General features: G+C 38.9%; 1 long non-coding RNA gene across 1 annotated transcript; it reads right to left on the reverse strand.

Annotated features, from left to right (window-relative positions):
• Positions 1–11,574: 11,574 nt before the first annotated feature.
• LOC148340692 (uncharacterized) lies at positions 11,575–15,357 on the reverse strand. The gene is made up of 3 exons (XR_015842571.1): positions 15,229–15,357; positions 11,960–13,227; positions 11,575–11,882 (listed from the first exon to the last, which is right to left on the reverse strand). It is a non-coding gene; the product is annotated as an uncharacterized LOC148340692 (long non-coding RNA).

Consider the following 15,357-nt stretch of genomic DNA (forward strand, 5'->3'; position numbering starts at 1 on the left):
TGGTTAACATGGTTTATTTGGGATTTATTCTGTGAAGAATTAAAAAAGGAACAGTAATCGCTTTGGCCACCCTGACAAGTTGTGTTAACAATTTTTTCACTACAATGGTTCACGCCCCTACCGATAGTATAGGATGTCTCTGAAAGAGTGTATTGAGGCTTATCCGGTGATGTGGGTTGTGTTAAGAGTGATTTTTTTTCCACTCCAGCCTGAAAATGGTCAGTGCTGACAATCATAAATGTTTGATATTTCCAATCACAATTTTAAGCTCACTAAAAATGACAAGAAGGGTTTGCAGACTCAAATTACTTCTTTTTTTTGGTTTGTTTTTAATAGTTGTCTGTATGCCCAGTGACGATGACTACTAATATGCTGCCTCTCTGTCAGTCTTGGTACTTCGCTAGAATTCAGTTTTTGGGGCAGGGGACTTATGATTGTTAAAGGGGACGTCAAACCAAATGTTTTCTTTACAAAAATGTGTTCTATGCAGGGCGACTAGTCTAAACATGGGATTCTGTTAAGATTATGTTCGTGGATTACGAGTTAAGAAGTAAAATCCATTTTTTATCCATCTCAAGGGGCAGCCGTTTTGTCTTTTATGTTGACTGAAAATGACATGAGAGTTGCTCATGATGCTGATAACGACCAATCATGGCACGACTTCAGAAAACAGGTGAATCGTGATTGGTCGTTACCTGAGCCCATAGCACCTGTGATGTCATTTTCAGTCGAAAGCCGCCCCGTGAAATGGGTAAAAATAGATGGATAGCAGCTTAACTCATATTCCACAAACACAACATTAATCAGAATGCTGTGTTTAGACTAGTGAAGGTGCATAAATTTTTTTATTGAAAATATTTTTTTAGAGTTGAATTCCTCTTTATTGTTGATATCAATACCGTATGTGTGGAGTTGGTCATCTCAAGTGCACCACACACGATAACAGTAATAATTCATTAGTTTTCTTCTTCTTGAGTTGAGTATTTCACAAACCACATTTCACGTACAATTGGTTAAGATGTTCAAAATCAGCAACTCTGAAGGCAACGCGTCTTGTGCTTTCTTCAGCAATCCTAAAGTAAATCCACTCAAAATTTCTGAGATTTTAAGATTGAGTCAGATTACTTTCCGTTCTTGAACAGAATCGAGAAGTGTTAAAACCACACAGGACTTGATGGAAACGTAATATTTCATCAACAAAAATACAGCACTCCCCCATCCCTCAAATATGGTTTGATACACCTGATACCTCCCACTTCGTCTCGACTGATCCAAAGCCCAGCGAGCCTCAAGTCTTCCAGTCACGTGGAATGTGTTTAATTGAGTCGTCATGCCTTACTTAACCATAGGTCACTGTTTATGTAGTTCAGTAGGAGTTAGCTAACATTTTCTTTTTTAACATTACAGGTGATAAGATATCCACTTGTCCTTTTTTTTGTTTGTTTTTTAAATTGCAACGACAGAAGCACTCTTTTCCAATGTGCACATTTTAATATAAAACAACTAGCGAACTGAGTGGCTACCAATTATCACTGAAACCAGCAACAAAAACAACAGCAACAAAAACATGCTGGTCTATGCTGTTTTTTTTGTTTCTTTAGCAAGGATGTAACTGACCGGCCGCAGTGTTTGAATTCTAAATTCGCTTATCGCCTGCCTTTAAAGCGCTCCCTCCTTCTGACATGTCACCCCACCGAGAGGATAATCGCATCACAGGGAGAGCTGCAGCCCGCAAGAAACATTTGTATGAGCCCTCTTCCATTCTCACGTCCTTCCACTTGACAGACGGTATGTGACAAGATTTGCATTGGTGTCTGTGTGTTTGTGTGCGTGTGTGGGCAAAAACAATGTATTGTAACATTTCTGAAGGCAATTAAAACCTTGCCACTGTCTTACTGCATTGTCTTGTCGGATTACAGGGTTGACAGGAAAAGTACTGCAAAGAGCTAAAAGAAAAAAGGAAAGGAAAAAAAGAAAACAACCAGACACTCCAACAAGCTTTAAATGACAGCACAGTGGTGCATTGAGATGCAAGTTTAATTTGTTTTGTGATCATGCACATAATTTAAAACATATCACAAATCTTACCTCATTAAAAGGAATGGAAATGCCATTAATGTGTTCGAGTCTCCTCCACAAAAAGTCATTTTTTTAAATAAGGAAAATAGCAATATATAGTGTAGTACTTTATAAAAACCAATAGTCATAATTTGAAAATAGAAAATGTAAATAAAACTAAGTTTCCTTCTGGAGTGCACAACTTTGCCACTGGGGGCAGCATAACACAGTCACAGTCATGTGGGAGAGTTTCAAAACTACTTTAAATCACTGAGCTGCACTACTATTATTGGCACAGGATAACGAATATATAACTGTGAGTATTGTTGTTATGTGTTGCTGAACGGTGCACTCTCTGTTTTCAGATATAATATATTTCAAATATAATATATTTTAAAGCGTTATAATAACAATGCCATGAAGACACAATTTACGTGTTTGCATTAGGCTAGCAGACTTCAAGGCAAAGTTAAGCGGTTGTTTTAAATGCACAATATGTAAATGACTTCATTTGTATTTATTTTGACCGTAAACCTTCACTGGGAGTGACATTCATGAGATTTGAAGCCTCTTTTTTTGGAGGAGTTATTCAGTTGTTCACTTAAGTAGGGTCACTTGTAGCTCAAGTCAACACTTTATATTTTCGATGCCCTTTAAAATACTGGAGACCAGTTTGGCTTTGCTGAGATATTTGCAGCTGGAAATGACTTCATATCACGCTCTTATAGCTCTCGTACGATACATGCAATATATTTTATCCTTATGAACTGTTTAGATATTGCTCTAGCAAATAGCCATTTGTGAATGTGCTCTGCCAGAAGGTATGAAATCTGCATTGAATCTACAGTACAGGGGTACCTTGTTTTAGGCTTGTAATTAATTCTGTGATTAAGTCACTCTTTACTTGTAATCAATATTCCATATTGAAATTGAAATACCATTCATCCTTTCCAGCGACCCTCCCAAAAAACACCACAATCTTGTTGTTACATGAGTTTAACAAACAAAAATAGTACAATGTTTAGTATAGATATATAGTAAAATGTGATTCAAGAGAATATAAAGATTTTCTCTTGTTTTAAATAGTGTAATTCCTGTATATTGGGACAAGCAGAATAAAAACAATAACAACTATAGTGCATGTGTACCTTGTGAGCGTCCGGATATGACTTTTGGCCTGGTGTAGCTGCTTGCCAGTGTTCTCATTTGGTATTTGTGTTTAACAGTTTGTAATGTTCAATAAACAGTGCAGTACTGTTTCGGGATACTGTTGTTACTGGAAAAATATCGGGATGACATCATCTTGGCAGTAATTTTCTGATATCCTGCCTTACCATACACTCAAGTGCTAACACATAAAATCGTCAAATAGACTAATAACATGCCTGCACAAGAACGTGAAGAAGGTAAAACAATTAAAGCGCCTGCAGGAAAAAAAACGAGGGGGAAAAAAAACAAGTGTAACTTCGCAAGAAGATGTATTAATGTTAGTCGACAGCTGGAAATGCTCCAAAATGGCGAGTCATAGTGCATCAGGCCCTCTGGGCTGATTCAACTCCTCATGCTTGGCTTAAACACACCGGCATGATACCACACTGAGGGACAACAACACCTTTGAGTACAATAATCAGATGGCCAAGGGTTGCATGATACACAGACAAAAAAGCTGCGCACACACACACACACACACACACACGCACCCCCACACACACACGCAAACACGCTTTGACCTTAGAATCATATGAGTCCTCAATAATTAACATATCAATTGAAGCGGTTCACCTCCCACAAACAGTCTCTGAGTCTTTTGTGTTTGCAGCAGCTGCACAGCCAGACAAGGTGAGATGTACCGACCTCTCGCCATCAGACAGGACCAACTACCCGACCAGCAATGACCCCATTTGGAGCGTTATCTCTTATCTGGTCACGTTAACGTCAGTGGTCCATGTGCTCTTTTGGTCGCCCTGCAGTTGTTTGTCATGACAGGTCGCAAGAACATCACCAGTCAGCTGGCATGTGCGATGATGCTGGTCTGTGTTACTTTCTCGATAAAATGATTTTTCTTCTTTTGGGGTAGAGTATGCCCTGTGTTTACAGTTGGCTGGATACTCATTCATAATGGACACGACTCCCATGCTGAATCTGTGCTAATGTGCGGGAATCCTCATGAATAAAATCGCTTAGAATTATTTTGACTTGGACTGGCCAAGCTTTACAAAATCTCTTCTAAGCTCTCCATGTCACATTGGATATATTTGGTCAATGGGGCAATATTGTAAAGATTGATATATCTGGTGTTCACATCTTTGTGTCTAGTCTTGTAGTCGCTAAAACAGTGCAATCACAATCCACTTTGTTAATTTTAATAATAATATTTTAAAGGCGCCACAGTGTGCCACAATGTGATGTCATATCTTTGAATGGGCCTTCCCTTGCACCCACTACGCCAGATCGTTGTTGTTGTCATATACATTGTCATTTATAGAACTTAGGGGTTGGACTCAAATCAAATATGGGATCACTGATCTTTAACAATTTAACCACCGTACCCCAAATCTATTCAAATGGATTAATAATTGTCCCTTTGCTGAAATAAATTTTATCATGGTGGTAAATGAAGTGCATTTTTATCAGTGGTGGAGGGTCAAGGCCTTCAAAGGCCTTCTCTGCTGGCCCAACTTAATCAAGAAATCATATCTATTCATATATATTTATATGTATTTATTTGTATATTTCTGATAAGTTTATTTCATTTTTATATATATATATATATACACTTCTCCACTTTCATGTCATATTATATCCCAGTTTTATATTTTTAGGTGAGAGTTTTTCTCCAATGACAATTCAGCTTGCGTGTGTTGCCAGGCAGATTTCATAGTACCAGTGGCACGTAATATTCATTCAAGGCCTACAGAATGAACGGTGTGGGCGTCTGCGCTGTGTGACTGCGGGCTCTTAGAGTTAATAGCGAAAGCCAATCGGATCACGAGTTGGTTACAGTAAGCCTTCTCGCAGGCCTTACGTTGAAAGTGCGAATGTGTCCTGTGATTCCATAATCACTTGCAGTGCTATGCGGAAATCGACACCAGACAGTCTTACTAGCCATTGATTTTTAAAATCCTTTCTCTCCACCATATGTATATATGTAACTAACATATATCGAGTATACATATGCGCTAATGGCAACGCGGCATCAACTTTTAGTTTAAAATACTCAGAGTACTTCAACCACCAGGATCCCTCGCTGTACACTGTTGAATGGCAGAGCCCAGAGTTTTCTTCCAACCATCCATCCATCCATTTTCTGAAGCGCTTACCCGTGGACTAATTTTAAATCCATCCGCTTGTTATACTTGTTTTTGTATTGTTATTGAGGCATCCGTACGCGTTGCATTTCTGCCATGATATCTTTTTCACAGACCAGAATACTGTCCGAACACGTCCTGCCAGCGGCAGCCAATATCAATCCAGAGTCGCCTTTCAACGATGCTACGTCACGGCTCTGCTTCCTGCAGACCAAAAAGGAGCTAGAATGTCTGCACGTATTAGCCGCCATTGCATCTCCAACAGAAAAGTCCTGTGAATTATTCTAAGCATGCTTTAATGCAACCAAACCGTGTTTGGATGCATTTTTTCTTGATATACCATATTTATTTATTCAAGCACAAGGTATGTTGTACCACTACAGGTGCGCTTTAATTGATCAATCATTTGAACTGATCTGCATTACAACTCCATTAAGTCCTTAAACTCCCCCCGAAATCATGATTCACCATCTTACCAAGCCTTTTTTCCAGCCACATTTGAGTGAACTCCGCCTTAGGTTCTTTTCTGTTGCGTGCCAAGCCCACAGAGCAAGGCCCAGGCATGCTTGGCTGAGAGAACTTGAACCCTAACCACCTTAAACACTTTTTAGATGAGCATATTCCAGAATGTTATAAAAGGCCTGGAAGATGTTATTGAGTGGGTTTAAAAAGTCTATACAGCTTTCTTTGTTCAAAGGCCTGCTTTTTGTGAGGTAGAAAAATGAGACCAAGTTAGAACATATAAAAACTTTTCCCACTATTACATCATAAAAAAAAACTCTTTTACGCAATTTTACCACGTACTTCCCCTCTTTCGAGCTTACTACAGTACAATATCTAAAATGTACTTCCCCTCTTGAAACAGACGAAATAATGATGAGATTTTCTAGTGAGCATATGCCGGCTTTTCTTTTTGCTTTTCAGCAGAAGCCTGAAAGGTTTTGTGTCAACATTGATTGGGATTTGGAACTGGTCATAATTCCCTCCACTTTTCTGAAGCCAAGGTTCCAGCTGACAAAAAGCAAACCCCAAAGCATGATGGTGCCACCATTATGCTGCAAGTATGATGTTTTGCGGACAATGAACAGTGTTTTTGTTTGTGCCAAACAAATCTTTTGAATTATGGCCAAAAAGTTCAACCTTGGTTTAAAAATGAGGAAAAAACACTTGAAATGTCTCAAACACATGAGTCACACGTATTAGAGGGTGTGCGCAGTAGGACAATTACATGAATTCATATTTTTAGCCGCCTTTCAGAAACTTTTTTGTCATTTGGGTCAACTAGTTATAAGTCAGATAAATGGAAAAAGCATTTTTTGTCTCTCTCTCTCTCTCTCTTTTTTTTTTAACAACACCAAAAGGGGACAAATTTTATGTGTTTTGTCCACCATTTTCCTTCATGTAGATGTTATAATCTGTTATCCATTTTTTTTTTGCCTATACTGCGTATCTAGCAAGCCAATTACATCCATCCATTTTGTGTTCATCTTATCCTGTTGCGCTCGTCGGCTAGAAAGCCACATATTTAATTGTTGTTCATTGTTGGTGTTTTATTTAATCACACATTCACCCGTCATAAAAAAAATAAAATAAATTGAACCCAACCAGAATCAACAGGAATGAGGAATTTCAATTTGAATTCACCATATTACATTGAAATTTAAGATGAGTCCCTGGGATTACATAATGGAATATGACTTTAGTACAGTAATTAACAACACTACTAAAAATCAGTCTAACAAATGTGTTTTGATTGTTTGGGCGAGCCTGCTTCCTTATTTCTTCGTATAATGATTCATGAACGGTTCTATATGGAAAACAAAGTCTGTTTGCGCAATCAATAGTTATCTTTTTGCTTTCTGTCTCATCAATAAACTGTAATCCTCCGGCAACCTAGCAGCCATATGCAATGTGGCCATGCATTTTTAGTTGCAGAGAAAACGCCAAGATATCCAATCCGTCCACATTGCAGGAAGAATCATTAAATTGAGATATTTTAAAAGAGAAGCTATTATGAATGCCAATAACGCTGACAGGACAGTTGACCTTACTGCTTGATGGACAGCTGCAGAATGCACTCATTGTGATGAGAGCAAGAGATAAAGACTAAAGCAAAGATTCACAATGGCCAGGTCATTCAACAAAGGTCAGAGAAGATTTAAGTGCTGCTTCCACTGGTGGCGTCTGTATTTGCAATAAATGGCCCATTACTATACAGTACATATTGTACATACTACACACACAACATAATCATCCCTTACAAAATATGATCTCCATTGCCACAGCTCTCTAATTTTGTTGTGGACTGTATACCTGCAGAGTAAAATATTTTCTTTCCAAAAACATGGTGTACATTAGCAATGTCAGCAAATACAATAGTGTAGAGTTTACCACAGTGACAGCCCCCATCACCTTGAGGTAAACTGGCTTGGACAGATCGTCAAGCCTGGTGACACTCGTGTTTATGAAGGGATAGTGCAGTCACAGGTTGAATATTATTCCAGTGCGCCACACACATTCTTGAGAGGGCATGACATTTATTTCATGATTTGGGTAGAATTTCCAAAGAGTCACAAATATTTTATGGGTCATTCTAGAATAGAAAGACATTCACCCTGTGGAATGTCATAATCCATGCACAACATACAAAAACGTGCAATTGGTGTGTAAAAATAAAAAATAAAACTGAAGCTGTTGTATAAGGATTACTAAACATTATTTAAAACACCAAATATCTCAAAATAGCTTTTTGCTCCTTCCCCTCTCTTTTGACCAACTTAAGACACATTTTTATTCCTTGCTTTCGAGTCAACATGAGGCAGTCGCTGTTCTGCTGTTCTTCTGGTATCTGGTATATATGTCTTTTAATTTGTGTGCTGATTTCCCGCTAATTTATTTTACACTAAATGGAAAGCACTTTGTTACAGCTCCAGCTATTGTGAAATGCGCTATATAATGTTGTATTGTCATGTATTATATGACTTATGTATCAAATATCCATGTATCTATCCATACAGTATATCTTCTCGATCCTCACTCGGGTCGCAGGTGTGTAGGAGCCTCCCACTGCTGCTGTTGATTGACTTGTACTGGTCACAACTAGTGGTGCAATGGATCACATACTGCGTGTCACGGTTTGGATTGAAAAAAAAAAAGGATAAATAGTCAAATCAAAAAGTCAAGTCAAAGTCAAGTCAAATTTATTTATAAAGACATTAATCACAAGAAAGTCTCAAAGGGCTTCACATGCCCACAGTTGTTAGGCTTTCAAGAGATACTTTTTTAAAATGAGATAAGGTTGTCAGACAGTTATCAGCTGAAATGCCCCTATTAACATCAGTCATGGCAGAATTCAAGGGGGGGGGGTTAGGAACAGTGTCCTTAATCTCATCCTGAATGCGCTCAATCTTCTGAGTAAAGAATTGCATGAAATCGTGAACTGAATAGGAAGAGCTATTGGAGGTCGGCTGCTGTTGTGTTAGCATTGCCACTGTATCAAATAAATATTTAGAGTTGTTTTTATTAATCATCTGGGGGGTATTGTGGAGGGCGGCACGGGGTCGGGGGCCAACAATTTTTATGAATAAGGCTCGAGAGTCGAGGCTGGAACGGTACAGAGATCGCGGCCAGAGGGCAGGGGACTGACCATCAAAAAAGGGTCAAGTGCCCAGCTCTGCTGATTACTGTAAAACACACTGAAATGTACAGGTACTTGTGGAATGTCATTGTGGAACCTTGTATAGTGTATACGAGAACCTTTGGTCTTCTCTTTTTAAACTAATTTGCAGTTAGTTCCTTTCATACCGACACAACTATTATGCCTTTGTGCGTCCACAGATGCTGTTGATAATGCTCAAGGGCAAGTGGTGTCTGATGGAGACATTAACAAGCTGATAGCCTTGCCAAAATAAGCTCACAGAGCAACATGCATTGGATGGATTGGTTTAATTCAGCTCCATTCAGTGAAATTACAATTCTCAGAACATAGAACCAACAGCAAGAAGTTGAATGACACTCAGACATTTGTCAAGGAACATTCAAATAAATTGCAAAATAAGTATCATTCCACGGCAGTCCTGTAGGTGGCGATAATATGCATCACAACATCAAATTTTTCGATCCTGCTGCATTTGTTAGCTCACTATCATACGTGGCCCCAATGCAAGCATACTCGGATGGAAATATTTAAAAAAACGTTTGATCTGCAGGTTTAATTAAATACTCACCAAAATGGAATGTCATGCTTTACAAAAACTGGTTATCCCACAATCGTTTGATAGCTGACTCGCCATTACGTTTAGCTAAATTACTCAACGACGACCCAAAACCTAACATTAAGACAAACCTGTGAGTAAATGCCTTTGACAAAAAAAAAAAAACAAGAAACAGATGATGCAGGTTTTGTTCCCAGTCTGTATGTCTCTTCATAAGTGGCTACTCAGCCCCTCGGCAGTCTTCCAAAAACACGCATGTTTGGTACATTAAATACTAATGTCCCGAGAAGGGAATTAAAGCAGTGGTTTTTATGTATATGTGCCCTGTGATTGACGGGCGACCAGTCCAGGGTGTACCTTGCTTTTCGCCAAAGTCATTTGTGTTAGCCTTCAGCTCACTCGTGACCCTTAAAGACGATAAGTGAAATAGAAAAAGGATGAAAGGATAAATGATTGCTATCAGGGAGCACATCTCGATTGCTTGTGACATGAATGGCACAGACAGACTTGGCCAAAAGTTCCAGCATCAGCACTTGCCGTATCTTCAGGTAATGGGGAAAACATGAACCAATCCGCTCGTGGATGCACTTGCTTCGACGGTTAAGCACTTTGATTCCAGCGAGAGTGCTTTGCTTTGTCCCCTGCTCACGGCAACAAGGGAGAGGCAGCAACATAACATTCTGCCTTGCATTTTTCTGCTGAACATAAATCGAAAAACTAACTTCAGGCGTCCACAGTCCGCCCGACAGATGGAGGTGAGTCGCTGTTTGCCATTGACAGCTTTCTGATGAGCTCCACTCCATTACCCTTTGGCTTTTTTTTTTCTGACCTTGCCTAAGATAACTGTGACCTCACAGTCTCGCAGCATGCCTCTTCTGATTGTCAGAGTGAATCTTCTATCACAGCTCTTACTGGTGGGGGCCTTTGGTGGCAGGACGTCGTCATGTTAAACACAAGCCGTATTAAAATACTGTTTTGTGTTTTAATCTCATACTGAGACATGCTAGGATTTTGGCTAATGTGACGCTTGGATAGTTAGCAGTCAAAATTGGAATTGGGAGCAATGACAAATGCTATTTTAGTTATAAAAACTAATGAAATGACTGCATCTAAAATTAAAAAAAACCATTTTCGCTAACGAAATAAAATAAAAACGCAAATGCTGACTATAATCTTAGCAAAAATGTCCTTTGTTTTTGTTTTCGGTGTTTAATTTAATACACAAGCATTTGCATTGGATTTTTAAAGCATTTATTTCGCGATTACTGCACTGCTCAGAAGAAGAGAAGATCAAACAGTTGTCTGGGACTTCCAGTCCTCTTCAAGTTACGTCACACAAAACCAATGGGAGACGAGACTGTGTGTGGTTGTCTTTGGCTCAAATGGCGACTGTGCATTTGTCATTTAACTCAGCCTGAAACGCAACTCTTGGTAAAAAGTGATTTTCTTAGTATGTATATGTACACTGTAGACCTGAGAACTGAGTTCAATACTTTTTGTACTTCAAATCACGTGGACGGTTAAACTGTATCATCATAACATTTTCAAATCATATTTTTGTTGAATTTTTACTATAGAATACTAATCATTGTGTTTTTCTTATCTTACACACAAATAAAAAAAAAAAAACAATTCCTTGAAAATTAAAACTCATACTAAATCTTAGTTTTTGAAAAAAAAAAAAAAACTAAAAACTAATAAAAAGAGAAGAAAGCCGCCCCTGAAAACAAATTAAAACAAACTAAATAAAAAAATAAAAAAAACTCAAAATGAAACTTTAATTCATATTCCAAAACTATAATAACCTTGTGCATGACTCAGACAAAACATCAACTCAGCAAGCATCATTTGCTGTGTTTTTTTTTTTTTTTTTTAACTTTTGTCAAAAAGAAGAAATGTCTTAAAAGAAAACCTTCCTAATACCAATTACACATGCTCAGGTTATTTGAAACTTTTTTCTTGACCAGCTCATAAAGCAGACTGTTTGACCCAGGAACGGATGAATTCCATTCATCCATCCTTATTCAGAGCATTGAGAAATGAGGAAGTTGAAGCGCTGCATTCAGTTATGGGTGTGACACATGAAAACATTCTCATTATAACAATTGCAATGTTGTTGTGCCGGAGGTGAAACACAACGACTGCAATTCTGCCTCACGTTGAAGTGAATATGCAGGAAGCGAAAAAGACCTTTGATCTTGTCTTATTCTCATGTGTTGCCATCACTGCGGCGGCAAAATCAGCCAGGCGCTGCGATGCATTTGCCTGATGGAGCTTGACTGTGGCTCACCATCAGTTGATGCTATGGCAAATAGAAAAAGAGTGTTACAGTACGTGCTTCCAGTCCCCAAGGGTGTGAATGCAGCAAAAAAATCCTACCTTTGTTACTCGTTCCATGCGAAGCTGAATATTGCCTTTTCCCAATACACCTAATGTTGTTTGCCAACCGCTTAACAACAGAAGACAAGACTACATTAAAAAATATATATATTTATTGTGAACGGCTTTTTTTTTTTACAGTGTAGAGGTAAGAAAGCTAAGACTGAACACAACATAAATATTTTTCATGCCCATTACAGATAATCCTTTTTTAATTTTTTTTTATTGTGTTGTCATTTGTGAATGTTGAAAAAAGTACCAAGCTTAAAAGTCCAGATAATATATTTCATTCTAAAGATAGAGTAACAAAAGTTCATTAATTCGTTGCTTCACACCTCCGCACACAAGATGGATTTCCTTAGCACCACCTTGCACTATTCCTCACAAAATAGCTTCAGGCTACAGCTGCAACCAAGTGACACAGTTGTGATGAGCGGTGACACTCATTGCTCCATAATGAGGTCCCACAAAGCCATATTTCACATGTCAGCTACATGCGTATCATTACGGGACTACGCTGTTGTGACACTCAGCACTGCTGGAATGGCAGCCTGAGGCCTCAGCAACACCTCTCCTGTTGTCTGATACAAATATCTGTTATTTGCTTTGGTCAGATTAATCCTGATGGTTAATCAATTAAAAAAAACCAAACATATTTATTGCAATGAATGTTTTTCGTAGTCAGCACGGCGGTTTCTAGATGAGGTCGAATTTCCGAGTTTCAGGGGGGAATATGCCATTTCTCATTTGCATCTTCAATGCAACACTTTAAAAGGAGGCTGTGAGACTAGAAAACTACATTTTTATTAAATCCGCAGAAAACCAAAACATGATCATACTTTGCAGGCAGATTGAAGTGCAGGATATGAGAATATTTGATTTTAAGAATGCGAATTCCTTCCTCAAACAATCATCTAAAATCTAAAATCCATTGTTGACCCATTCTTTTTAGACAATTACAACCATTTTTGCCATCCCTAAAATATACTGTATGCACTGTATGCTGAATGCCAATGTTATGTTTTTTTCCGATGAATGTCAGTGTTCATGGTGGGGTGTACAGGGAGTGACAGCAGTGACAATCCTGTCCACACACATCAGCAGCATCACACCCTGCGGCAGCCTGCCACCATTTCGCCTCAAACCACCTGCTTGGCGACAATACCTGCCCACATGCGATCTCTGCAGCCACACCAGTCACCGTGTTTATGGGTCACAACATGACGGCCACTCGTTGTTCCTTCGGCTGGGCACAGAACGCTGCTAGTCTGCCGGAAAGCAGAAAGAGTTGAGTTGAGTATTTCTGACAATTGACTACTGTATTACACTCAATGGAACTGGTTGGAAACCTTTTATACTAGAAATGGTGTAATATGTTGGGTAAGAGTAAAGTAAACTATTTTAAGTTTGTAAGTTTTCCACAAAACAAAAATTTCAAACTATTATAGTTGAAAGCCTTTGCTGGGGTTGGGCAGAGGGGGCGTTTTCCAGCTCCTACCCGTCCGTCCCTTATTTCCTAATTTATCCAAAATGAATGGATAAAAAAAGACAATGATTCCTGATCAAATAAATATATATATATATATATATAAACTGTGCTTGTTAGTAAAACATGTTATGGTCTATGTTTGTTATTTTTGAATTTGTATTCAGTTTCATGTTTTTCCTTGTTTAGTGTGTGTCTTGTGCTCTATCTGATTGTGTTCACCTGTGCTTGTCGTCTCACTCCCTAACCAATCAGAAACAATCAGCTCCCTCAAACTCTTTGAGTCTTGTCCAGGTGTTCCTCATTGTCTCGTTACTTTGTTTGTATTTGGTTCCCTGGTTGCTTTCAGTTCTTGTTGGTCCATTGTTGTTGTTCCTGTCGCTGACTGTGTCGTGTTCATGTCCGTTCTCCATGCTAGTCTCGTTTTCCCAAGTCAAGTTTTGTTTTGTTGGTCCCTGTTAGTGATGGGTAGTTGAGGCATCCTGTATCGTTTCGACACAGTGACACAATGTATTGACACTGTGTTGCTGAATACTGACACCTGGTGGACTTGCAGGAAACATTTGACAGGGTCATCTGACACTGATCTGTCAAACTAATTTTATCCAATTCCATTGATTAGCGACGTGATGTGTTTTTATATATCCTATTTCGTATTACTTTCCATCGCACTAATTATTCTCTTATTTATCCAATTTATATATTTAACTGAATTATTGTTGTAATGCACTGGAGAGGGGAGCTCTCTAATCTCGTTGCACACTTGAGTGCAATGACAAAGGGATTTCTGATTCTGATTAGGCATTTGCTTTCACATTATTTTTACATACACGCAATTTCATAAAAAAAATCTTTGATATTCGAGACGCAGTTGATAAATTAAGAGAACATCTGTCTGAATGCCCAAGTAAAAGTGTTGTGAATGACAATGGACTCATTGTAATTAAAGATTTTTATTCCAAAAAATTAGTTTCTCCAGCGTTTTGTTATTCAGTCTATTTCTTTTTTTGAGGCAATTTCCCCCGCCTTTTGAGAAGATCCTCTCACAAGGCACTGAAGAGGCCGGTGTGCACAACGCCTGTGTGCCTAATATAAATAGGTGAGGGAACGTTGCCTCCATGGACTTCCAGTATAAGAGCGGGTCTTCCGTACGTGCAACGTGTCCTGCTGACATATAGCGCTGCACCTCTGAGTGCGCATCAACAGTGACGTCTTCCATCTTGCGGATCTTTAATGCAAAGTAACGTGCCAATAACTCGATGCTTGTTTTGAGCGTCCATCCTGTTGACAGATGCGCTTCCTTATGAACACAGTTTGGCGCGCGACCGCTGTGTCGACACGATTCTGGTAGTGGTCACGTGACTTTCTCAAAGCAGTACGCGCACCGACACGGGGTTTGCCCTGGAAGCTCGGCGCGCGCATCAACGCCTCTGTGTCGTTGGACCCATCACTAGTCCCTGTTATTTTGTAGTTTTGTATTTTTGTTTTTTTTCCCAGTGCCTTGTTTGCCTTTTTATTTTCAATGAAATACCATTTAAGTTACCCAATCCTTGCTTCCCTGCGTTTAGGTCCTCCTCAATCCCCACTGAAACTCCCTCCGCAGGCACGACAAACACAAATAGTTTTTTTTGGGATTACGGGTTTAATGAAGGCGTCTTATTCCATCCCACCGTGAAAACTGTTCACAAATAAATAATACAATTGACAAGTTACATTCATAAAAACAACAAAGTAACTAACAAGGTCACATACTGAAAAAACAATATACAAACGAAAAAAATACCTCGTTGGCTGCTGCCGGAAAAGAGGGAATTGGAGGGTTAATTGTTGAGGTGATCACTTGTCCTCCCTGTCTCTATTCTTAATAAATGTTGACTGAAGTGAACGCAGGGTCAAACTAGTTGATCGTCTT

The sequence above is a fragment of the Idiotropiscis lumnitzeri genome, chromosome 3 (assembly GCF_059441095.1).
Source record: "Idiotropiscis lumnitzeri isolate Australia: NSW breed Sydney's pygmy pipehorse chromosome 3, RoL_Ilum_1.0, whole genome shotgun sequence".
NCBI classification, from domain to species: Eukaryota; Metazoa; Chordata; class Actinopteri; order Syngnathiformes; family Syngnathidae; genus Idiotropiscis; species Idiotropiscis lumnitzeri.